Source organism: Musa acuminata, chromosome BXJ3-3, assembly GCF_036884655.1.
Source record: "Musa acuminata AAA Group cultivar baxijiao chromosome BXJ3-3, Cavendish_Baxijiao_AAA, whole genome shotgun sequence".
NCBI lineage: Eukaryota > Viridiplantae > Streptophyta > Magnoliopsida > Zingiberales > Musaceae > Musa > Musa acuminata.
Window position 1 is genome coordinate 17,698,334 of NC_088351.1, and position 26,831 is coordinate 17,725,164.

Sequence of the window (26,831 nt, forward strand, 5' to 3'; positions counted from 1 at the left end):
TCACTTGAGCTTATGCTCGCATGGTCTTCGATTGTTCTAAATCTGAAATCCTTCCTATTCTTTAGAAAGATATTCTCAAGTTCGTTTTGTGCATTGTGCACCATTTCGTATATCATTAATGAACTAAAAAGTTATTCAAGTGAAAAAATTATTAAGATCTTTTGCCTCTTGTATTGCGGTTACTTTCGGATCCCCGTTCTTATTAAAAGAACGTAAAATTTTGTTTATAATTTCAAAGTTCAAAAAACTTTTACCAAGTGCTTTTAAACCATTGACAACATCCGTAAAATGGGTGTACATGTCTCCAATTGTTTCGCTTGGGTTCATATGAAAAAGTTCAAAATCATGCATCAAAAAATTGATTTTTGAATCTTTAACTTTGCAAGTGCCTTCATGTGTGATTTCAAGTGTATGCCAAATGTCAAAAGCCATTTCGCAAGTAGAAACATGATTAAATTCGATTTTATCTAAGGCGTAAAATAGAGCATTTATAGCTCTAGCATTTAAAGAAAAAGTCCTCTTCTCCAAATTATTTCAATGGTTCATTAGAAGATAAGACCTTCGAAAACCGTTTTCGATAATACTCCATAAATTTAAATCTAAAGAAAGTAAGAAAACTCTCATTCAAGTTTTCCAATATGTGTAGTTTGTCCCATTGAAAAAGGAAAGACGAATGAGAAAAAGTCCCTCTTGAAAGCCGAAAAGAGTCATTTCTCTTGGGTGTTAAACCAAATGAGAAATAATGAAGCTCTGATACCAATTGTTAGGAAAAGAGTCGGAACTAAGAAGAGGGGTGAATTAGTGCAACGATAAAAATTATGTTAGTTCAAAACTTCGTTGTGATTAAATCCATTTCCGATGAAAAATCATTTCGTAAAGGTATTAACTTTGAAAGTGTATGGAAGAGCATAGTGGATGTAAAGTAAGTAAAGTGGTTTGCAGTAAAGTTAATTGCACAAGAGAAACACAAACCAGATTTTTATAGTGGTTCGGTCATCGTGACCTACATCCACTTCGCCGATTCCTCTTCCATCGAGGACACCAGCATCCACTATCTGTCTTCTTTCAATGGGTGAAGACAAACTACCCTTTTACAACCCTCTTTTACAAGGTATCCCTCTCACACCTCACTTAGAACTTTCTCTAAGCTTTGGGAGGAGGAAACTCAACTTTCTAAGGTTTATAACTTTAGAATCACAAGGTTTTGCTCAATATTCTTGCTAATCCATGTAGGAATAGCTAAGGTATTTATAGGCCCAAAATGGATTCAAATTTGGAGCCCAAAATAAAAATTTCAGGGTATGGGCGGTACCAATGCCTGCAGCCTGACACTAGGCGGTACCACCACCCAGACTGGTGGTACCACCGTCAGACACAATCTCGGAGACTGTGCCATGACGGTATCACCTGTTTGGTCACTGTTTAGGCCTTTCTCTTGGCCTAACATAGCCCAAACTTGGCCCAACTATCCCCTAATTGGGTTGGCCCAATTATAATCCCAATTATGTGCTAACTATTAATTTTAAAACATTTACTAAGCTAAACAAAGTCCATAAGTCTAGGTTTCTTCCGGTGAGCTTCCAGAGATCTTCCGGTGAACTTCCGATGATCTCTCAATAATGTTCCAGCGGACTCCTAGCAAGCTCCTAGACTTCGTGATGATCTTCATGGCAAATTCCAATGAGCTTCTTCGGCTCTGAGACTTCTCGGTCAATTTTGATAGAACTTTCGACGAATGTCTGGACTTTCGACGAACTCTCGAACTCCTAACGAAATCGCATTCTTGACTCCGAGACTTCATTTTGATTTATGCCTTTCTATCATAGTTAATCCTACACTCATAAAAACATATTTCGATCTAGACAATTATTACTAAGCATGAATCATGTTATCCAGCATGTCATTGGTCCATTGATGCTTCGTCCGATTCTTCGGCACATCGTCATCTCTTGCGGCCTATTGTGCAATCGGCTAGTTGACCTCTGCAACTCTAATATCCTTGGCACAATATCCCTTCTTCTTGGCCTGATACTCGAATCCAAGGCCCGAAGCCTTCAATCGATATGTCGACAGATCCTCCGGCCCGACGTCTAATCTTTTGATATTTTTTCCTCCGGCTCCACATGATTCTTCCTGCTTTAATTGTCTCTCCCTGATCGAAGCATCCTGTATCACTTAAAACGTAGATCAAATCATAAATACTATCAATTGGTCATCATCAAAATATGAGATTCAACAATCTTCCCCTTTTTGATGATGACAACCAATTGATGACGGAGTTAACCTTAACTCCACCTAATCAATATGTCATATTGATAGAACATTGAATTCAAGTCCTTGCAAATATTCATGATGAATATTTGCAACACGTCATCATACATCATGATCATACTTCTCCCCCTTTGTCATCAACAAAAATAAGAAGTGTAACTTTCAAATGTTTGGAAATATAAGTTCAACTCATTGCATAATAAACATAATTTTCATTTTTATCATTGTGCAAGCTAGCAAAAATTTAGCAAGTGCTACATCATATTAGAACATGCAAGTTATCAAGTTTTAGATATACAAGGTAGTAAGATAGCATGTTCTACAACATACAAGCTAGCAAAATTTATCATCATTTTAGAAAGTGTAAGTTAGCAATTTTCTATCACTTTACAACATGCATATTCACCAAATCATCATTAATTTTAAAGATATGCATGATTGTAAATTTTGCAAGTTTATATTTTTGCTTCTTAAGATAGACAAGCTAGTGATTTTCAAGATAGCAAGCTCTTTCTTCTCTTTTGAGAAGTGTCATTTTTGCTTCCTTTGCAAAGTACAAGCTAGCAAAATTTTACATTATTTTGCAACATACAAGCAAGAAATTTGACAAGTGTTACTTCTCTTTGAAGTATGAAGGCTCGCAAGTTTTTGAAGAATAATGCTAGATAACAAGCTAACAAGATACAATGTTTTACATGAAGCAAGCTACATGAAGTACATTTGCATCTTCTCTTTAGATGTGCAAGCAAGTAAGCAAGTTTATGTATCTTCTTGACTTGTGCAAGCTAGTTAGTAAGCTTGCTATCACCCCCTTTGTCATTGTCAAAAAGAATGGAAGAATATAATTTTATATCTCTTTTTCCCTTTACATCAGTTTCTAAACCATGACAAAGGTAACTAACATAGATGAAAAATCAAGTCATGAATGTCAAAATAAATTTTCATCATGAATATTTTATCATTGCATGCATCATTATCATAAGTTGATGTATTGCATGCATAATATCAAATCATCAGTCATAATTACATCAATGTTTCAATCATTATTTCAATATGCTTGTGCATCATTATAGTTTCAATTTACAATAAGCACAATTTTAAAACTTTACATATCATCCTTACTCTATGCATGATACTAAAAATAAATCAATCATCATATCATACATGATACTCATAAGCTAGTAAATTTATATCATTTTATAAAATCAAAACAATGTCATGAGTATTTCATGCAATCATATCATCATGAAGAATATCAAGAAGAATTAGGTTATAAGATATACTTCAAGAATACAAGGAATTATACAAAGCCAAAAAATCATATCATGGAGGATGAGATCATGTGAATACCAAAAGACATGATTCATTTTGATAAATCTCTTCTTAAATATTCAAAGAGAAATCTTCGGAGATCAAATAATAAAAGATATTCAAATGAAATTTTAAGTCATGAATTTCAAAAAAGATATTCAAATAAAATTTTAAGCCATAAATTTTGAAAAAAATATTCAAATGAAATTTTAAGTCATGAATTTTGAAAAAGATATTCTCTTTTGTAAATCGCAAAAGGGAATGTAGGAGAAAAATATTTCAATTCTTGCAAAAGAAATCTTATGATTCACATAGAAAAATCTCCTCTTTAGAAAAATACCAAGAAAAATCATAGGAGTACAAAGAAGATATCTTGATTAAAAAAAATCTTGATTCATAATAAATCTTAATTTGTAAATATCAAGAAATTGAGATCATGATTTGGATAAAATAAATTATTCAAATTTAAATCATCAAAATCACTTTCATAGTTCAAGAGATTCAAAATAATATAAATATATATTTCAATCTCTTATTCAAAACTCGGTAAGATAGAGATGTTTCATTTTAAGTTGTTAGTTTCATACAAGTATGCTTTTATCTTTTTATGCCAAATAAGAACAAGCATCAATCGTTTAAGATCAAAAAATAAATTTCATCATTAAAACCATCGAGATCAATAAACCATAAATTATCCAAAAATCATCATTTCTTTAAATCATCATGCATAGATTCACATGAAGCATGATATCAAACCTCTTAACATTTTCATTAAGACATCAAACATGGTTTCAATCAAAATTGGAAATCATCAAGATACACATTATTTCTTCTAGAAAAAACATACATAGGATTATCATTAAATTTAAATCTAATATTTTATTCATAAAACATGCAATTTTCGTGATCATTACTAGAAGGATAAGCATGATTCCTAAAATTTTTATTTTTAGCATTATTCATTACATTATTAAACATGCAATTTTCAGGAAAAATAATTTTTCTATGCTAACTTAAAAATAACTCATGCAAAGCATCATGTTATTTCGAGATAAACTAAGGGGGTTTCGTTTGAGTATTTTACCTCATTGTCGAAAATCATTAAGGCATAGTTTATCACCCCGCCTTTATTAGATTGTCCTTTAACTTCGGATGAGCTTGTTTCATCCAAGACTTCTTCATTCTTCTTGAGTTCATAGCAAGTAGTTGCGTTCATTTTAAGTTAATTTTAGTTCTTTAATTTTTGTTTCATTAACTTTTTAAATTTCATAGTGAGGAGTTCAAGTTCACCATCACTTGAGCTTATGCTCGAGTGGTCTTCGATTGTTCTAAGTCTGAAATCCTTCCTATTCTTTGGAAAGATGTTCTCAAGTTTGTTTTTTGCATTGTGCGTCATTTCATATGTCATTAATGAACCAAAAAGTTCTTCAAGTAAAAAATTATTAAGATCTATTGCCTCATGTATTGTGGTTACTTTCAGATCCCAGTTCTTATTAAGAGAACATAAAATTTTATTTACATGTTCAAAGTCTGAAAAACTTTTACCAAGTGCTTTTAAACCATTGACAACATCCATAAAATGGGTGTAAATGTCTCCAATGGTTTTGCTGGGTTTCATATGAAAAAGATCAAAATCATGCATCAAAAAGTTGATTTTTGAATCTTTCACATTGCTAGTGCCTTCATATGTGATTTCAAGAGTATGCCAAATGTCAAAAGTCATTTTGCAATTAGAAACCCGATTAAACTTGGTTTTATCTAAGGTGCAAAATAGAGCATTAATAGCTCTACCATTTAAAGAAAAAAGTCAATTTCTCCAAATCATTCCAATGGTTAATTAGAAGAGAAGACCTTCAAAAATCGTTTTCTATAATACTACTAAATTTAAATCCAAAGAAAGTAAGAAAACTCTCATTCGAGTTTTCCAATATGTGTAGTCCATTCCATCGAACAAGGGCAGACGAATGAGAAAAAGTCCCTCTTGAAAGCCAAAATGAGTCATTTCTCTTGGGTGTTAAACCAAATGAAAAATAACGAAGCTCTAATACCAATTGTTAAGAAAAGAGTCGGCACTTAGGGGGGGGGGGGGGGGGGGGTTGAATTAGTGCAGCGGTAATTCAAAACTTCATTGCGATTAAATTTGTTTCCGACAAAAAATCGTTTCTTAAAGGTGTTAACTTTCAAAGCATATGGAAGAGCATAGTGGATGTAAAGCAAGTAAAGTGGTTTGTAGTAAAGTAAATTGCACAAAAGAAACACAAACCAGATTTTTATAGTGGTTTGGTCGTCGTGACCTACATCCGCTTTACCGATTCCTCTTCCGTCGAGGCCACCGGCATCCACTATCAGTCTTCTTTCAATTAGCAAAGACTAACTACCCTTTTACACCCCTCTTCTTCTTTTCACAGGTTTAGGATACAACCTTTTATAACCCTCTTTTACAAGGTATCCCTCTAATACCTCCCTTAGAACTCTCTCTAAGCTTTGGGAGGAGGGAACTCAACTTTCTAAGGTATACAACTTTAGAATCACAGGGTTTTGCTCAATATTTCTTACTAATCTATGCAAGAATAGCTGGGATATTTATAGGCCCCAAATAGATTCAAATTTGGAGCCCAAAATTCAAACCCTCAAAATTTCAGGGTACGAGCGGTACCATCGCTTGTAGCCTGACACTTGGTGGTACCACCGCCCAGACTGGTGATACCACCGCCTAGATAGTCTTAGAGACTGAGTCTGGGTGGTACCACCACCTAGACTAGCAGTACCATCGCCTGACATACTCTCGGAGACTATTCCACAACGGTTTCACCTGTTTGGTCATTGTTTGAGCTTTTCTCTTGGCCCAACATAGCCCAAATTTTGCCCATCTGTCCCCTAATTGGGTTGGCCTAATTATAGTCCTAATTATTGCTAATTATGAATTTTAAGACATTTACTAAGCTAAACAAAGTCTGTAAGTCTTGGTTTCTTCCGTGAGCTTCCAGCGATCTTTCGGCAAACTTCCAACAATCTCTCGACAATGTTCCAGCGGGCTCCCGGCAAGTTCCTGGACTTCATAATGATCTTCTTGGTGAGTTCCAATGTGCTTCTTTGGCAAGTTCTGGGACTTCTCGGTCAATTTCGACAGAACTTCCAACGAACATTTGGACTTCCGACGAACTCTCGAACTCCTAACGAAATCGCGTTGTTGACTCTAGGACTTCATTTTGCTTTATGTCTTGCTATCATAGTTAATCCTGCACACATAAAAATATATTTTGATCTAGATAATTATTACTAAGCATGAATCATGTTGTCCGGTATGTCATTGGTCCATCAACGCTTCGTCCGATTCTTCGACGCATCGTCCTCTCTTGCGGCCTATTTCCCAATCGGTCAGTTGACCTCCACAACTCTGATATCCTTGGCCAATATCCGCTCTTCTTGACCCAATGCCCGAATCCATGACCCAAAGCCTTATATCGATACATCGACTGATCCTCAGCCCGACGTCCAATCTTCTGACATATTTTCCTCTAGCTTAACATGATTCTTCCTACTTTAATTGTCTCTCCTTGATCGAAGCATTCTGCGTCACTCAAAACGCAGATTAAATCATAAACAATTATCAATTGGTTTCAACAACAAAATACGAGATTCAACAGATAGAGGATCATCCACTCTCAGTATCATGAAAGGAATATCCTATGTGTACTTTCTCAAACAAATCTTTGGCCAAGGTTATTCGGATTGAGAAAGAAAGAGTTCTTCCGGAGAATCTGATTAGAGCGAGACTTGAGGTGAAACCATATGGGCCTGATAACACCATTATCTATATATGGTCTTTGGGATATTAGATAGATGAGGGACTATAGGTACATGATAACTGAGGACAAATAGGTCTAAAGGATTGGATTCCCCTGTATCATCTGGGTACTATGGCGCAGTAGCCTAGTGCATCTATAGTCGATGAGTTGAGTGAATATGAAGATAATAATTCACTATGCTAAAAGGAGTTCTAACCGGTATGACTCACGGCCAACTCGATATTGGGCCCAGAGGGTCGCACACATATGGTAGGTGTTGTGACGAGTAGAGATTCAGATATGAGATATCCGTTGGAGCCCCTATCTTATTGGATATCCAATAAGCCCTTGAATTATTAGATCCCATGGATGAGATCCAATAAGAGCTAATAGATATTATTAGGTAGTGACCTACTAATCTAAGAGGCTTGGGTAATTGGATGGAGATCTAGTACCCAATAGGGCAGGATCCATTAGGGTTAACTAGGGGCCTCTATAAATAGGAGGGAACTAAAGGCTCATAGGCTGGGGCTTCTAAGTAGCCGCCTCCTATTCTCTTCTCCCCTTCTTTTCCTCAAATAGCAGGCCTAGAGATTTAAGGAGTGTTGTTGTAGCCCTGTTGTGTGGATCACTGCTAGAGAGTTGGACGCTTGACCCCCTTCATCCTCTCCAACAGATCTATATGGATTCAGGGATATATGATCTCCCTAGGTAATACAACTATCTCACACATGTTATTTGTTAGGATCGAATCGGCACTAAGAGTAGGGGGGAGGTGTGAGGGTGAATTAGTGCAGCGGATAAAAGTGTCAATTAACAAAAAAAACTTCGTACGTTAAAAAACGATCTTGGAAGATAGCTTGAAGGCATGTTTATTAGTAAGGGTAGTGAAAGCCAAGTAAGGAGGAAGTGAAGCAATTACAAAGTAAGTAAATGACAATAATAGAAATGCAAACCAGAATTTTTAGTGGTTCGGTTGTTGTGACTAGCATCCACTTATGATTCCTCCTCCGTCGAGGTCACCGGTGTCAACTAATGGTCTTCCTTCAATAGGCAAAGACCAACCACCTCTTTACAATGCTTTATCCTTTTCATGGGTTTAGGAGATAACCCTCACACCTCTCTTGCATGATTACAAAACTAAGGAGAGGGAGGAGGACTCTTCTTAGTTTTACAACACTTTTAACACCCCAACACTTTGAATTTTTCAACACTTTGATTACACTTTTGTTGCCCTTTCATGCAAAAAAGGGTAGGGTACTTATAGGCCCCTATGGATTCAAAATTGGAACCAAAAAAGTCACATCCCCGGATTTTAGGGTACTGGCGGTACCACCATCATATTATTGGGTGGTACCACTCTAACACTGGGTAGTACCATCGCTTGACAGATCTCGCAGACTGAGCTATGGTGGTACCACCACTTGATAAGGGCAGTACCACTACTTGGCAGCATGAACTGCCGGCGATACCACTGGCCACTCTGGGCGGTACCACTGCCCAGACTGCTAGTCATAGGTGCCCAACAAGCCAATCACGTGAGTGATGGCACGTGTGACTTGACATGGAATCTTTTTGCTTATTATATTTTGGTATTTATCACTTTATATTGACTATTACATATATGCATGTATATATTGTGATGTCCTTATATCTATGCAATAGAAATCGAATTGTGATGAGATCACAATAATAAGACTGATTCGTCTTTAAACACAGATCCTAAATAATCCCAGTCATAGGTTATTCAAGAGGGACATCGAGATAACCGAACAGACTGGTGTGCTATATACCCGTCTATATGATGGGTGCAGCTAGTCTCATAGCTGCTCGTGTGGGGACACTAGGGATACAGTAGATGTGCTTATTAGACAATGAGTTCAATGATTTATCAGCTTACGGAATGCTTATAATATCCCTCACTTTTGAAAATTATTAATAAAGATTTATATGTAAATTAGAGGACCTATATGTAAATGTAAAATTTTTAAGGACTAAACTGTTAAGTTATAAAAAGAAAAGAAAAATAAATAAAACTGAAAATTTTGGTTTTATCCCACAGCCTCCCACGCTCTCTGTTCCAAATAGAGAGAGGAGCTATGGGGCGTGGGGAGAAGAAGAAGAGAAGTAGAGGGAGAAGAGAAGAAAAGAAGAAGAAGAGGGAAAAGAAGAGAGGAAGAAGAGGGAGAAGAGAAGAAAAGAAGAAGAAGAAGAGAGGGAAGAGGGAGAGGAAAGAGAGGTGGCAGTAGCTAGGGCTGCAGCACCTCTGTTTCCTACAGGTGAAAACAGAGGAGACGAGGTGTGGGGCGTTGGGGAGAAGAAGAAGAAGAGGAAAAAGAAGAAGAGAAAAAGAAAAAAAAGAAGGAGGGCTGCGGCATGGGCTGCAGTGAGAAGGTGTGGGGTGTCGGGTAGGAGAAGGGAAGAAGAGGAGAAGTAGAAGGAGAAGAAGGAGAAGAAGAAGAGAAGAAGTAGAAGCAGGTGAAGAGGCGGCACCTCTGTTTCCTGCAGGAGGAAACAGAGGAGAGGAGGTGCTGTTCGTCGGGGAGAAGAAGGGGAGGAAGAAGAAGAAGAGAAGAAGAAGAAAGGAAGGAGAAGGAAGAGAAGGGAAAGAAGTAGCTGCGGCTGCGGCTATGGCAGCTGCAGCTGTGGCAGGGAAAGAGGAAGAGGAAGGAAGAAGGGAAGGAGAGGAAGAAGAGAAGGGAAAGAAGGGGCGGCTGCGGCGATGGCAGCTGCAGTTGGAAGATAAGAAGGAGAGGAAGATGAGCAGGGGAGGAAGAAGAGGCTGCGGCCGTGGCTGAGGCTGCGACTGCAGCAATGCAGCTAGGAAAGAAGAGAAGGAAAGGAAGAAGAAGAGAAACCAAAAAGGGGAGGCAGCTACGGTAGTGGCAGCTGCAGTTGGAAGAGAAGAAGGAGAGGAAGATAAGCATGGGAGGAAGAAGAGGCTGCGATTGTGGTGGCTGCTGCCGTGGCTGCGACCATGGTTGCGATTGCGACTGCGACAGTTGCAGCTGGGAAAGAAAAGAAAGGAAAGGGGGAAAAAGGGGCTGTGGCCATGATTGCGGCTGTAGTGGTGGTGGCTGCATCTGCGGCAGCTGTGTTTGGGAAAGAAAAAGTAGGAACGAGAGAAGGGATGAAGGAAGTAGTGCAGTGGAAGGGGCTGCGGTTGTGACAGCAGCTACGGTAGTGGCTACGACTGTGGTAGTGGCAGCGGCGATGGCTGCGACAGCTACGTTTGAAAAAGAAAATGAAGGAATGAGAGTAAGAGAGAGCAGGTGACTATGCCTCTATATTCTGCATGAGCTATAGTTGTGGAGGAAAAAGAGAAGACATATATAGAACACGAAACAGGGAGAGGACATGGAGGAAAAGTAGAAGGAACTTTGAATTGTTCTAGCCTTACATTTGATATATCTCCTATTTAGACGTAACGATTCGAATCTGTGCAACTTTTGAGATTCTGACCTTTCTACTCTGTTAGGGTTATAACTTCATATATTGACCTCTGATTTGGACAAAACTTATTTGATCAGAATATAGGCTCATAAACCTTTCTTTTGATAGCTAAGTTTGCCTATCCATACTTCTATTTCAAATGAGCCTACATATTCTGCAAAATAGGGATCGTAATTTTTGACCTTTTGATACTAAACTGCCTATAAGTCCCTGTTGGAAATGTTGATTTATTCAAAGCTTATTTCATTGGAAAGTAGACTTGTAGATCTTTCTTTAATACCTGGATTGAAAGATTTAGAGTCCAAATGCCTGCCCATTTTTCTGTTGAAGCCGACCCTGTGAATTCTGTAAAATTGAGATTTGTTCTTTGATCTTGGGTTACTAAATCTATTGTAACTCTTTGTTGAAAACTTCGATTTATATGAGACTTGTTTTATCTGAAAATAGATGGAAATATCTTTCCACAATAGCTTTCTAGAGTATATTGGAGCACAATTGATAGTTTGAATCATTTGTTCAATATGCCTCTTGAATTCTACCAGAAATCGAGCTTTGGTCGATTTCGCATATTCTGGTTTCATTCTTTTGGAAATTGATTTCATCTAACCTTCTTATTTGAATTGAGCTATATGTGATTGCTTGGAATCCTTGTATGCTCTTGCTTTCATTTCCTTTCAAATATGAATACATTTGTGAAGGATTATGTTTGCATCGTATTGACTCATAAAGGCACATGTACATTTCGTTGTTCCGCATGTGCTTCCGATATGTCCCAATTTATTATTCACAATACCTTTTGTACTCTGGTGTTTGTGGGATTATTTGGACCTTTGCTAGAAATGGTAAAGGGTATGTGCTTAGAGCCTGCGATGCTCTAGATTATGTTTGGTGGTCATTCAGAAATGGATGGACCATATTATGTTTGGAATCCCACTTCACCATCTATCTGTTTGATATAAAATTCAGAGCAGACCTAGCACTTGGGCAGGTTGAGAGGGCTTAAGTAGGAAAGGGTTACTCGTGGATGGAGTCGAGAACTCATCACGGCGTGGAGCCACCACTGAGTTAAACCTCACATGCACTATGCTAGGGTACAACATCTGAGCTTTTGTTTCGTATTTTGTATTGATATGCTCCAAAATATTTCATATGCCATTGATATACTTCAAAATGCTTCACATACTATTGATATGTTCCGAAATGTTCCATTTGTCATTGATATACTCCGGAACATTTCATACGCTATTGATATGCTCCAATTACTCTATGCTCTATTTTCTATGAATTGATATGTTCTGAAATGTCCTATTTGCCATTGATATGCTCCGAAACATCTCGTACGCTATTGATATGCTCCAATTACTCTATGCTCCATTTGTTATGAACCAAATATGTTTTGAATGACATGACACATATGATTTTGTATCTAATGAGATGGTATCCTTGAGAATTCTTGTATTTTTCCTTGCATTATGATATCTTACATGCTTGAAACCGTTCCTTTTGTTCTGAATATGCTTTGTCACTTGCTGAGCTGTTTTTAGCTCACTCCGTTGTTATATAAAGTCTTTCAGGTGAAGTTGTCACTCTTTGAGATGTTTGAATTGGGCTGAGGCAGTGGAAAGCTATTCAGAATTATGGGCAAGTCTTGTTGGTTATTATGTTATTATTGTATAAGCATGTTTATATGTAATGAAATGTTGTCGATGAATCGAAATGGATATACTGTGTAAAAGTGTTAGAATATCTCTCTTATTTAGAATTTCGGAATGTTAAGTCTAGTTTATAATGATATGAACTTGTGGTTAATAGTTGGAGTTCTGATTATATAATTTATTTAGCTTGTGGATTTATAAATGTTCTTCATGTTTGTCAAGTTGGCTTGGGTTGCCATAAATGTGAATTATCAAGTGATGTGATATATGATTATAAATTGCACAGGTTTTATAGATGTGAATTTGATAGAATGTTTTTTAGTGTCCTCAAATGTTAGTTTGGATCTTGGATTGGTTTGTGATGAAAATTTTAATATTATGGATATTTTGAGGGGTGTGATAATGCTAGATGGTTGATGATACCTTATTGTCAGATAGCGATTCCGTAGTCCTAGTGGTGTATCTAGTCCTTAGACTTGAGACACTGAGGATATCCTATATGAGTGCTCCATTCTTTGATATCGGACTTGTAGGTTTGGATGTCCCAAATCTAATACAACCGGTAATTGGAAGTGACAGTCGACCTTACGAGGGTTATTGAGTATCAATAAAGGATCATCCACTCTCAGTATCATGAGAGAAATATCCCAAGTGTTCTGGCTTAGACAAACCCCTAGTCAGGGTCATTCGGATTGAGAGAGAAAGAGTTCTTCGGGAGAATCCGATTAGAGCAAGGCACAAGTATAAACCGTATGGGTCTGACAACACCATGCCCGTTATATGGTCTCTAGGATAGTAGATGAATGAGAGACTATAGGTACACGGTAACTGAGGACAGATAGGTCTAATAGATTGGATTCCCCTATATCATCTGGGGACTACGGCGTAGTGGCCTAGTACCTCCGTAGTCGATGAGTCGAGTGAATAATTATGGAGATATTTTTTCACTATGCCAAAAGGAGTTTTGACAGGTATGACTCACGACCAGCTCGATATTAAGCCTAGAGGGTCACACACACATGGTAGGCACTACGATGAGTAGAGGTACGGATATGAGATATCTACCGGAGCCCTGTCTTATTGGATATCCAATAAGCCCCTGAATTATTGGATCCTATGGATGAGATCCAATAAGAGCCCATGAGAGATTATTAGATAGAGATCTACTAATCTAAGAGGCTTGGGTAGTTGGATGTAGATCCAATACCCAATAGGGGAGGATCCATTAGAGTTTGATAGGGGACCTCTATAAATAGGAGGGATTCAGTGGTTCATAGGCTAGAGCCTTTGTTTACCTCTCCTATTCTCCTCCCCCTCTCCACTATAGAGTAGGCCTGGAGTTTTAAGGAGTGTCGTCGCAACCCTGTTGTGTGGATCACCGTTAGAGAGGAGGGCGCTTGACCTCCTTCACCCTCTCATAGAGATCTGTAGGGACACGGGGATATACAATCTCCCTAGGTAACACAATTTGTTCTTTGCGCAGTTTTAAGTTTTGTGGATTTTCATGCACCAATCATCGCATGACGACGAACATCTCTTTAGGGAATAGGGGATTTTATTTTCAATTCTTCCGCTACGCATGTGATGTTGCCCCCAAAGATTTCCCAATAGTAGTATTAGAGCCAGGTTGTTTCGTGCGAAAGATTGGTTTTGAACTACATGTGTTGTGTTTTGGAGAAAATTTTGATATCAAAATTGTTGATGCAAAAGCGAGGAAGGGCAACCACAGTTGCTTCTCTCGATCTACGTGCGTGTAGCCACTTGCATCGGCAGTCATAGCCAAGCAGCACAGCACCGATGCATGCGCAAGCGCTGTGCCTATAGCAGCCTGCTGGAGGCCTACTTATAGCAAGCTTGCGGCCGACGGGGCTGGTAGCCCACGGGCAAAGGCGCCGCGGGGCGACAGCGCCTATGGCCACTTCTCCCGTGGGGTGAGGCACTGTAGGGCAACGGCGCCTACGGCCACTACTCCTACGGGCAAAGCCCCCCCTGCAAAAGTGGCCGCCCAATAGGGCAGCACCGCCTACTGGCACTGCCCCATGGGCAAAACTGCCCACCGAGGCGGTGACGCCCACAGGGGAGCCCGCTTGCGGCGGCGCCCACCTACAAGGGCAGTGCCCCTACCCCCCGCCGCATAGGTCGCCGTCGGCAACGTGGCGACGGCGATGGTAAATGCAAGGAGAAGAGAGGGCTTAGGGTTTTTGGGTAAAAGATAGTTTTGCCCCTTGGAATTTTAAAAATTTCAGATTCTATCCTTTTATCAAAATTATGAAAATACCCCTCATAATTCAGAAAATTCCATACATATCCCTGATGTCAGAAAATATTAATTAATTAAAAAGTTTAATTGATTATTATTTTATTATTACTTAGTAGTTCTATATGATGATGATTTATACATGTGATGTATAATATATGGACGGATGATCATGGACCGTGTGATGTGTGTACTTGTGATTATTATTATTGGGGCCTGCGAGCCCCCATTTTATTTCTCGTTTATTGTTGGGCCTGCGAGGCTATGATTAATTTGTAATCACACGAGGAGGCACAGCGAGAGCATGGAAGCAATAGTGGGACCCACGAGACGGACGATCATGATGCATGGAGATGCGTCGAGATGCCAACGGAACCGACGAGGATAAGATGGACGATCACAGAGCATAGAGATGCACCGCTGCACACATAGATCTTGATGTGAGTGATTAGGCCCACTGGCTCGGGCCTAATCACATTAAGCTGTGGTCCATGATCATCTGGTGTGATTGCTCATGTGATGTGTGATTGCTTATACACCTACTAGATATGTATATATATATTTGCATGCGATGTAGATATATATTAAATATGTATATGTGTGACATGTCATATTAGGAGACCAAATCATAGAAACTCCTCTATCGATAATATTAAGTTATTAAACGTGAGACAATTAGATTGACCCACGTGGCCTTCCATCGTTAAAGGTAAGGACCGATTCCCGATGTAGGTTGAGTTGGTTGAGTCCCTCGAGGCTCACCTATATCGTGATTCGCTATCTTGCCTACGACATAGAGATGTAACCGGTGACCTGAGGACATGGTATGCTTGCTTGAATCCCTCAAGAGTATATCATCGAATCAGACTCATCTTGTAACGATGGTGTTGACTTAACCGAGCATGGTGATTCGGAGGCCGAATAGGACGGGAATCATAAGAAGTTGTGATCGGCAAGAGTTGCCTACCTTTTGGGCTTAGTGTGATTGGTCGAGTCCCTCGAGGTTACACTAAGACACTGATTGGATCCTGATCCCCACTAGATGTCTGTTAGAGACTTTCGTTTCATGTGCTGAAGGTGTCGCATGACTCACTAGTAAAATAGTGGGAGCATATTAAGATAAAAGTCCATATCTTGATTGTTTATTTTTTTATAAAATCTGCATATTATTCATTTATTCTATATCTTTATTTTTAGAAAATGTCACATTCAATTGCTTTACATGGCATGCTTGTTGTCAACCACCTCACTGGTCCAAATTATACGGATTGGCTCAGCAACTTGAGAATTGTTCTTACAGTGGAGAAAATCATGTACGTCCTTGGTATAGTGATGCCTATGCCCGAGAAAGGGGCGAGTGAGGATGAGATCGCTTACTATGTGAAGTACATTGATGACTCCACTCTTGCTCAGTGTTACATGTTCGACTCTATGACTCCTGAGTTATAGAGACAACATTAAAAGATGGATGCCAGATCTATTCTCCTATATGTCCATTAACTATTTGAGGAATAGGGAAAGACTCAGCGATAAGATATCCAAGAGCCTCTTCTACGCTAGGATAACTGAGGGGACACCGGTTCAGAACCATGTCCTAAAAATGATTGAGTGGATAGAGAAACTCACAGGTTCAGGAATGGTCCTAGAGGATAACTTGTGTGTGGACAATATACTTCAATCCCTACCAGATTCCTTTTCATAGTTCATAATGAATTTTAATATAAACAAGCTTGAGGTGACTCTCCCGGAGCTCCTTAATATGTTAAGAGAGGCAGAGAGCACTATCAAGAAGGAGAAGCCAGTTCTCTACACTGGTGAAACCAGAAAGAAAAGGAAAGTAGAAAAATCCCTTAAGAAGGGCAAGGGAAAGGATAAACCAGTTAAAGCAATGGTTGCTAAGAAAGACCCGGCAAAGGATAAAGTCCAGTACTTCTACTTTGATAAAGATGGGCATTGAAAGATGAACTACAAAGAGTACCTTGCAGAGAGGGTGAAATAGAAGCTTGGAAAAGCTTCATGTACATTCATGATCAGTCTCCATTTATCAAACTCTTCTGATAACATATGGGTATTGGATACCAGCAGTGGTTATCATATATGCAATTCGTTGCAGGTTCTAGCAAAGCCTAGGAGATTGGCAAGAGGCGAGATGGACCTCATGATGGGTAATGAAGCAAAAGTTGCTATAGTAGCTATTGGCGAGGTCGCCCTACATCTGCTTGATGGAGCTATTATTGTATTAGATGCATGTTATTTTGTTCCTTCTATTTTGGCTCCGCAACTTGAGAATTGTTCTCACGGTGGAGAAAATCGCGTACGTCCTTGATACAGTGATGCCTACTATCACAAACAAACTTCTAAACAGGATATTTGATGTAATGCTTTTGTATGTTAGTGTCTTTTGATATGTTCATGCTTTGCACAGCATGTAGAGGGATGGCCGAAGACTTAATAATCTCATTTTAGTTGGGTTTGGTGGTCGCTTTAGGATGGTAAATAAAAGTTATGTCATGTGGACACTTATGAAAGATTTTCGATCTGTAGTGGACCATTTTGACCCTTTATTATGCAACTATTCAGAGCTTGTAAAGTTTGTTTATAATTTGCATTGTCTATGAAGTGTTTCCGAAAATGTTTGCTTGTGGATCCCGAGTAAGGCGTTCTCCCTAACTCGTTTTCTCTTTTGTAGGTCCTAAGGGACTATGGGAGTCTTCAGGGAGGCTGACCTTTGCGGACGGACACGCAAGGGTGTCGCATGACTTAGGCAAAACTAGCTAAGTCCGTGAACACTACGCCCGAGGAAGGGGCAAGCGAGGATGAGATCGCTCGCTACGTGAAGTACATTGATAACTCCACTCTTGCTCAGTGTTACATATTGGGCTCTATGACTCCTGAGTTACAGAGACAACATGAAAATATGGATGCTAGATCAATTCTCCTACATGTCCGCAAATTGTTTAAGGAATAGGAGAGGACTCAGCGATATGAGATATCTAAGAGCCTCTTCCGCGTAAGGATGATTGAGAGGACACTGGTTTAGAACCATGTCCTAAAAATGATTGAGTTGATAGAGAAACTCATAGGTCTAGAAATGGTCCTAGAGGATAACTTGTGTGTGGACATTGTGCTTCAGTCCCTACCAGATTCCTTTTCATAGTTCATAATGAATTTTAATATGAACAAGCTTGAGGTGACTCTCGTAGGGCTCCTCAATATATTGAAGGAGATATAAAGCACTATTAAGAAATAGAAGCTAGTTCATTACACTGGTGAGACCAAAAAGAAAAGAAAAGCAGAAAAGTCCCTTAAGAAGGACTAGGGCAAGGGCATACCAGGTAAAGCAAAGGTTGCTAAGAAAGATCCGGCAAAGGACAAAGGCCAATGCTTCTATTGTGGCAAAGATAAGTACTGGAAGAGGAACTGGAAAGAGTATCTTGTAGAGAGGGCAAAACAGAAGCTTGGAGAAGCTTCAAATACATTCATGACCAGTCTTTATTTGTTAGACTCTTATGATAATACATTGGTATTGGATACTGGTATTGCTTATCATATCTGTAATTTGTTGTAGATTCTAGCAAAGCAGATGAGATTGGCGAGAGGAATATTGCATAAAGGTTTGTTAATGCTAGACACTACTCTATATATCATAAATGTAAGTATGTCTAAGAGGAAATGAGATGAGGTGAACAATGCATACCTGTGGCATAGTAGGCTAGGTCACATCCATGAGGGAAGGATTTAAAAGTTACTAAAGGATGGATATTTGGATCCATTTGATTGAGTCATATGCAACTTGCGAGCCTTGCCTTCGTGGAAAACTGACCAACTCTCCATTTAGTAGAACTGGAGAAAGAGCCACTGAGCTGTTGGAACTCATACATAGTGATGTATGTGGACCCATATCAACTCATGCCATTAGTGGTTACCCCTACTTCATTACCTTCATTGATGATTTCCCAAGGTATGGATATATGTACTTAATGAAGTATAAGTTTGAGTCCTTTGAGAAATTCAAAGAGTATAAGAATGAAGTGGAGAACCAGAATGGAAAGAGTATCAAGACTCTTCGATCAAATCGAGGAGGTGAGTACTTTAAGTATAAGTACAGAGTTTATCCAGTTCCTCAAGGACTATGAGATTTTATCCCAATGAACACCTCCTTATACACCTCGGCTCAATAGTGTGTTTGAAAGGAGAAATCGTATGCTGTTAGACATGGTATGATCCATGATGAGTTTCGCTGACCTACCCATCTCATTTTAAGGATATGCCCTAAAGACCGTAGGTTACCTTCTGAATAGAGTTCCAACTAAGTCGGTAGTGTCTACATCATATGAGATATAAAAAGGGAAGAAGCCCGATCTTAAGGTTGTTAAGATTTGGGGCTACCCTACCCAAGTTAAAAGACACAACCCCGATAAGTTGGAATCAAGGATGGAGCAGTGCAAGTTCGTGGGATACCCCAAGGAAACTTATGGATGTTATTTCTATCATTTCGAGGACCAAAAGGTCTTTATAGTTAAGAGAGCAATGTTCCTTAAGAAGGAACACATTCTTAGCGGAGATAGTGGGAGCATGGTAGAGTTGAGCGAGTTGGAGAACCTAGCTCAAGCACCACTCTACAGCCCAAGTCTGTTCAGGTACCTAATACACAAGTTCCAACTTTATGTAGATCTGGCAGAGTATACCATCCTCCTGAGAGATATATGGGAAATATTAGAGGAGAGGCTATTGAGGATATTGATCCTCAGACCTACGAGGAGGCTATTATGAGAATAGACTCTAGGAAGTGGCAAGAAGCCATGAATTCTAAGATGGATTTCATGTACTCCAACAAGGTTTAGAAACTAGTTGATGCGCTTGAGGGTATTGTACCTATCGGTTGCAAGTGGATCTTTAAGAAAAAGATCGAAGTAGATGGAAAGGTAGAGACCTATAAACCAAGGCTAGTGGCTAAGGGGTATCGTTAAAGGCAAGATGTTGACTATAGCGAAACCTTCTCACTCGTAGCAATGCTAAAATCCATCCGAATTCTATTGGCTATTGCAGCACACTATGATTATGAGATATGGCAAATGGATGTGAAAACCGCATTCCTCAATGGGAACCTCGAGGAGGAGGTGTATATGATACAATCCGAGGGATTCGTGTCTAAGGACTGCCCAGAGAAGGTGTACAAGTTGCTTAGATCCATTTATGGACTAAAGCAAGCTTCCAGAAGTTGGAACATAAGATTTGACGAGGCAATCAGATTTTATGACTTCGTTAAGAACGAAGATGGGCCTTGTGTGTATAGGAAGGTAAGTGGGAGTGCTATCACCTTTTTGGTGTTATATGTGTATGACATCCTAATCATTATGAATGATATAGGAATGCTATCCACAATAAAGGTTTAGTAATCTAGACACTTCTCCATGAAGGACTTAGGGAAAGCATCCTATATCTCGGGGATTCGGATCTATAGAGATAGATCCAAGATGATGCTTGGTTTTGTCTCAGTCTAGGTACATAGAAACCATTGTCAAAAGGTTTGGCATGGAAAATTTCAAGAGAGATCTCATACCGATAAGACATGGGATATCGCTTTCTAGGATTATGTCCCAAAAGACTCCTAAAGAAAGGGCGAACATGGATAGGATACTCTATGCCTCAGTAATATGGTCTATCATGTATACCATCCTTTGTATCATGCCTGATATAGCGCATATTTTGAGTTTCACGAGCAAGTATCAGTCGGATCCAAGCTTAGAGCATTTGAAAGCAGTAAAGTATATCCTTGAGTACTTGAGAAGGACTAAGGATATTTTACTAGTATATGGAGGTAGTAGCCTCAAGGTTGAAGACTACATGGCCTCGAGTTTTCAATCTGATGTCAATGATAGTAAGTCGAATTCAGGGTTTGTGTATACCCTGAATGGAGGAATAGTATGCTAGAAGAGTTCCAAGCGAGATACTACTGCTGACTCGAACACATAGGCGGAGTACATTCCTACAGTAAAGGCAGCAAAGGAGGGAGTCTGGATGAAGAAGTTCATCACAGATCTAGGAGTCAGGCCAACTAACGAGAAGCAAATTCCTTATATTGCAACAACTACGAGGCGATTACTTAAATAAGGGAACTTGGGTCTCATCAGAAGTGTTCTAAAGAGTTTCCAACTTATTAGAGAGATCATGACTCGTGGAGATGTAGTAGTGGAAAGAGTTCCATCCGAAGATAACATTGTAGATCCACTGACAAAGTCGTTTTCTCATATTGTCTTTGAGCATCACAAGGGTCTGATGGAGATCAGACACATAAGTGATTGGCTTTAGGTCAAGTGGGAGATTGCTAGTTATAGGTGCCTAGCAAACCAATCACGTGAGTGACGGCACGCGTGACTTGACACGAAATCTTTTTACTTATTATATTTTGGCATTAATCACTTTATATTGACCATTACATATATGTATGTATATATTGTGATGTCCTTGGATCTATGCAATGAAAATCGAATTGTGATGAGATCACGATAATGAGACCGATTGGCCTTTAAACATAGATCCTAAATTATTTCGGTCATAGGTTACTCGAGAGGGACATCGAGATAACCGGACATATTGGTGTACTGTATACCCATTCATATGATGGATGTAGCTAGTCTCATAGCTACTCATATGGGGACACTAGGGATATAGTACAAGTGCTTATTAGAGAATGAGTTCACTAATTGATCTACTTATGGAATGCTAGATGGTTGATGATACCTTTTTGTCAGACAATGATTCCGTAGTCCTAATGGTGTATTCGGTCCTTAGACTTAAGATACTAAGGATGTCATGTATGAGTGCTCCATTCTTTGATACCAGACTAATAGGTTTGGATGTCCCAGATCTATTATAGCCGGTCATTGGGAGTAGCAGTCGACCTTACGAGGACTATTGAGTGCCGATAGAGGATCATCCACTCTCGGTGTCATAAAAGGAATATCCCAAGTGTTCTTGCTCAGACAAATCCCTCGCCAGGGTCATTCAGATTGAGAGAGAAAGAGTTCTCTGGGAGAATCCGATTAGAGCAAGACTCGAGTAAAAACCGTATGGGTCTAACAGCACCATGCCCGGTATATGGTCTTTGGGATATTAGATAAATTAGGGACTATAGGTACATGGTAACTGAGGATAGACAGGTCCAATGGATTGGATTCCCCTATATCGTTTAGGGATTGCAATGTAGTGGCCTAGTACGTCCGCAGTCGATGAGTCGAGTGAATTATTATGGAGATAATAATTCACTAAGCCAGAAGGAGTTCTGACAAGTATGACTCACGGCCAGCTCGATATTGGGTCTAGAGGGTCACACACATATGGTAGGCACTGTAATGAGTAGAGGTACGGATATGAGATATCCGCCGGAGCCCCTATCTTATTGGATATCCAATAAGCCCCTAAATTATTGGATCTTATGGATGAGGTCCAATAAGAGCCTATGAGAGATTATTGGATAGAGATCCACTAATCTGAGAGGCTTGGGTAGTTGGATGTAGATCCAATACCAAATATAAGAGGATCCATTAGGGTTTGACAGGGGACCTCTATAAATAGGAGGGATTCAGTGGTTCATAGGCTAGAGCATTTGCTTGCCTCTCTTATTCTCCTCCCCTTCTCAACATTAGAGTAGGCCTAGAGTTTTGAGAAGCGTTGTCGCAGCCCTATTGTGTGGATCACCACTAGAGAGGAGAGCGCTCGACATCCTTCACCCTCTCCTAGAGATCTATAGGGACACAAGGATATACGATCTCCCTAGGTAACACAATCTATTCTATACGTAGATTTAAGTTTTACGAATTTTTACGCGCTAATCTTCGCATGACGACAAACATCTCTTTGGGAATAGAGGATTTTGTTTTCTGTTCTTCTGTTGCGCATATGATGTCGCACCCAAAGATTTCCCAATAGTGGTATAAGAGCCAGGTTGTTCATGCGAAAGATTGGTTTTAAACTGCATGTGTTGTGTTTTGGAGAAACTTTTGACATTAAAATCATTGACGCAAAAGCGAGCAAGGGAAGCAATAATTGCTGCCCTTGATCTACGTGCATGTAGCCACCTACAACGGCAACTGTAGCCAGGCAGCATAGCGTCGACGCATGCGCAAGCGCTGTGCCTACTATAGCTGGCCGGTAGGGCTGGTAGCCCGCGGGCAGAGGCGCCGTGGGGCAGCGGCGCTTGCGGCTGCTTCTCCCATAGGGTGAGGCATCGTAGGGTAGCGGTGAATGCGACCGTTGCTCCCATGGGTAAAACCACCCCGCAGGGGCGGTCGCCCGGTAAGGCAACACCATTTGCTAGCGTTGCCCCACGGGTAGAACCGCCCTCAAGGGCGCCTGCCCGCGAAGGCGCCCACCTGTAGGGGCAGCGCTACCCGCGAGTGAGTCGCCCGTAGGTAGGGGTAGCACCCCTGCCCCCGCCGCACAGGCCACGATTAGTAGAGGTACAGATCTAAGATATCTGTCGGAGCCCCTATCTTATTGGATATCCAATAAGCCCGTGAATTATTGGATCCTATGGATGAGATCCAATAAGAGCCCATGAGAGATTATTAGATAGAGATCCACTAATCTAAGAGGCTTGGGTAGTCGGATGCAGATCCAATACCCAATAAGGGAGGATTCATTAGGGTTTGACAAGGGACCTATATAAATAGGAGGGATTAAGTGGTTCATAGGCTAGAGCCTTTGCTTGCCTCCTCTATTCTCCTCCCCCTCTCCACCTCAAAGTAGGCCTGGAGTTTTGAGGAGCATCATCACAGCCCTGTTGTGTGGATCACCACTAGAGAGGAGGGTGCTTGACCTCCTTCACCCTCTCCTAGAGTTCTACAAGAACATAGGGATATACCCTCTCCTAGAGTTCCACCTCAAAATAGCTTTAAGTTTCGCAGATTTTTGCAAACCAATCTTCACACGACAATGAACTTCCGACGAACTCTTGAACTCCCAACGAAATCTCGATCTTGACTCTGACACAATATCTGCTTTATGCCTTAGTGCTATCATAGTTAATCCTGCATATTTTTCTCAACATATATATTAGATCAAACAATTTACAAATTGATTTCATCATCAAAATATGAGATTCAACAATCTCCCCATTTTTTATGATGACAATCAGTTGATGACGGAGTTAACCTTAACTCCCCCTATCTATATACTATACTGGAGAAAAGATACTCTTGAATTCAAGGTCTTGGAATTCGAGCATCAATCTGATAAGTTATATTCATTTGAACTTATCAACATGCACATAATGATACTTATCATGATTTACCAATTCAAAATATGATACCACGTATTTATAAAAAATGATGTCAAGGCTTGACATCCATTTTCAAGTCTAATGATGATAAACAATCATCATTTTTAAGTATGATACGAATTTCAAATATGAAATTTTGTAAAATGACAAAGATAGCAATTCATCATTCCATGGCAAGATATCAATTGTAAATAGCAAGTTGAGCTCATGATATCTCATCATAATGATAGACAATTATCAAGCATTCATGAAACATTTCAAGTATCTACAATGCATATGAAATACATTTTGATATGTCTCAAGCATTTATGATATGTTGCGATGTATTTGACGATTCCAATTATATTTTTAGCATTCACAAAATATACAAGTATTTATGATAAGATACAAGTATTTACGATAAGATACATTGTATACATTTACAATGTCAATTTGTCATCAATTATTTATGATAAGATACAAGCATTTACGATAAGATACATTGCATATATTTACAATGCCAATTTGTCATCAATTATTTATGATAAGATACATTGCATTCATTTACAATGTCAATTTGTCATCAATTTACCATATTTTGGTATCATTTCTCCCTATTTGTCATCAACAAAAAGTAGAACCATTCAACAATGCAAGTGTGGTAAGCAAGTTTCACACCAATTTATCCAAGCCAGAAAGGAAGGTAAACAAAGACTTTGCATTATAACCTTTTTGGATAAACTAATATTTTTACTTAAGGGCTTTTTTATTCTTCTTTTAGATGTGCAAGTTTCTTTCTTCTTTTTGTCATAAAAATAAGAAGAAGAGGAAGAAAGGTAAGAAAAGAAACCATTAAGAACCAAATACATGAAATGATTTGAATCAAGTCAAATTTAAAACAATAAATGAGTTTCATTAAATCTTTTTTCAATTTTAACAAAGAGAAGGGATTCATGAAAAGGATCTAGATGTGAAATCAAATCGTCATTCTTGCAAGTAATCATCAAGATATCTATTGGAATTCATAAAATTCATCTTTCATGAGAAGAATAAGAAAGAATTCATGGGAAAGGAGCATCACATGAAAAATAAATTCATAAATAAAACTTCATAAATCAAATTTGTTTCACATTAAAAATTTATTAGAGTAAAATCCATGAGAGATGCATTTATTACTGAATTCTATGAGTGAAGTGATTAAGTGTATCAAGAATCATTAAGTGATGGAGCAAGGGTGTGAAATAAATTTGATATCAAGTAAATTGATATTCCAGATTTCATAAAGGCCTTAGATACGAAATGAAATAATTTCATGAAAGCCTTTAAAAAAAATCAAGAATGTCCAGAAAAGATATACATCAAATTCATGCATTCGGACAATTTAACATCCCTAACTCTCTTCTAATAAAATCAAATTATTCTTCATTTAAAGGTTTTATAAAGATATCAGCTAATTGATGTTTTATATCAATAAACTCTAAAGATATGTCATGGTTATTAACATTATCTCTTATGAAATGATGCTTGATGTTAATATGTTTAGTTCTAGAGTGTTGAATAGGATTTTTTGTTAAACATATTACACTTGTGTTATCACATTTTATAGGAATGTTCTTAAGGAATCTTATAATCTTCTAATGTATTTTTCATCCATACAACTTGTGCACAACATGCATTTGCCATTATATATTCGGCTTCGGTTGTAGATAGTGCAATCGAGTTTTATTTCTTGGAAGACCAAGAGATAAGTGTATGACCTAAGAATTAACATGTTTTGGGTGTACTTTTTCTATTTATTCTATATCCAGCAAAATCTGCATCAGCGTAAGCAATTAGTTCAAAGTTTTTGGATTTTGGATACCATAATCCTAGATTAGTGGTTCCTTTAAGATATCTAAGAATTCTTTTAACTGCTTTAAGATGAGATATCTTAGGATTATATTGAAACCTAGCATAAAGTCTAACTTAGTGCTAGACTTTTTAATCAAAGATTTCTCCACTTTTGTCAATGTCTAACTTAGTCGAAGTACTCATAGGAGTATTCATAGCCTTTGAACTATCCATATTAAATCATTTTAGCAAGTCTAATGCATATTTTGTTTGACTAAAAAAAATATTATCACTAAGTTATTTAATTTGTAAGCCTAAAAAGAAAGTTAGTTCACCCATGAGACTCACTTTAAACTCTTGACTCATACTTTTGGCAAACGATTCACATAAGACTTCATTTGTAAAACCAAAAATAATATCATTAACATAAATTTGAACAACAAGAAAATTATTTTCAAAATTTTTAATAAACAATGTAGTATCGACCTTGTCTTTAGAGAAATTATTTTGGATAAAAAAAGGAGCTAAGTCTCTCATACCAAGCCCTTGGGGCTTGTTTTAATCTTTAGAGAGCTTTAGTCAATTTAAACACATGATGATTAGGAAAATTATCATTCTCAAATCTGGGAGGTTGTTTTGTTAGGATCAAGAGCTGCACTAAGACGGGGGATGAATTAGTATAGTGGAAAATTTTTTCGATTTTAGAAAAATGTTCATTTCGATTAAAACTGATTATGATGAAAATAGTTTCAATTCAATCTGTTTCGGAGAGAATATGAACTTGAAAGGTTTTGTAAAAGTGCAAAAGAGGATTAACAAGATTTGTAGTAAAGTGAATTGCACAAATGAAAAATAAACCAGAATTTAGAGTGGTTCGATCAATGTGACCTACATCCACTTTCAGATTCCTCCTCTGACGAGGTCTTCGACATCCACTATAAGCCTTCCTTCAATAGGTGAAGGTCAACCACCTTTTAAAGCTCTTTCTCCTTTTGTCGGGTTTA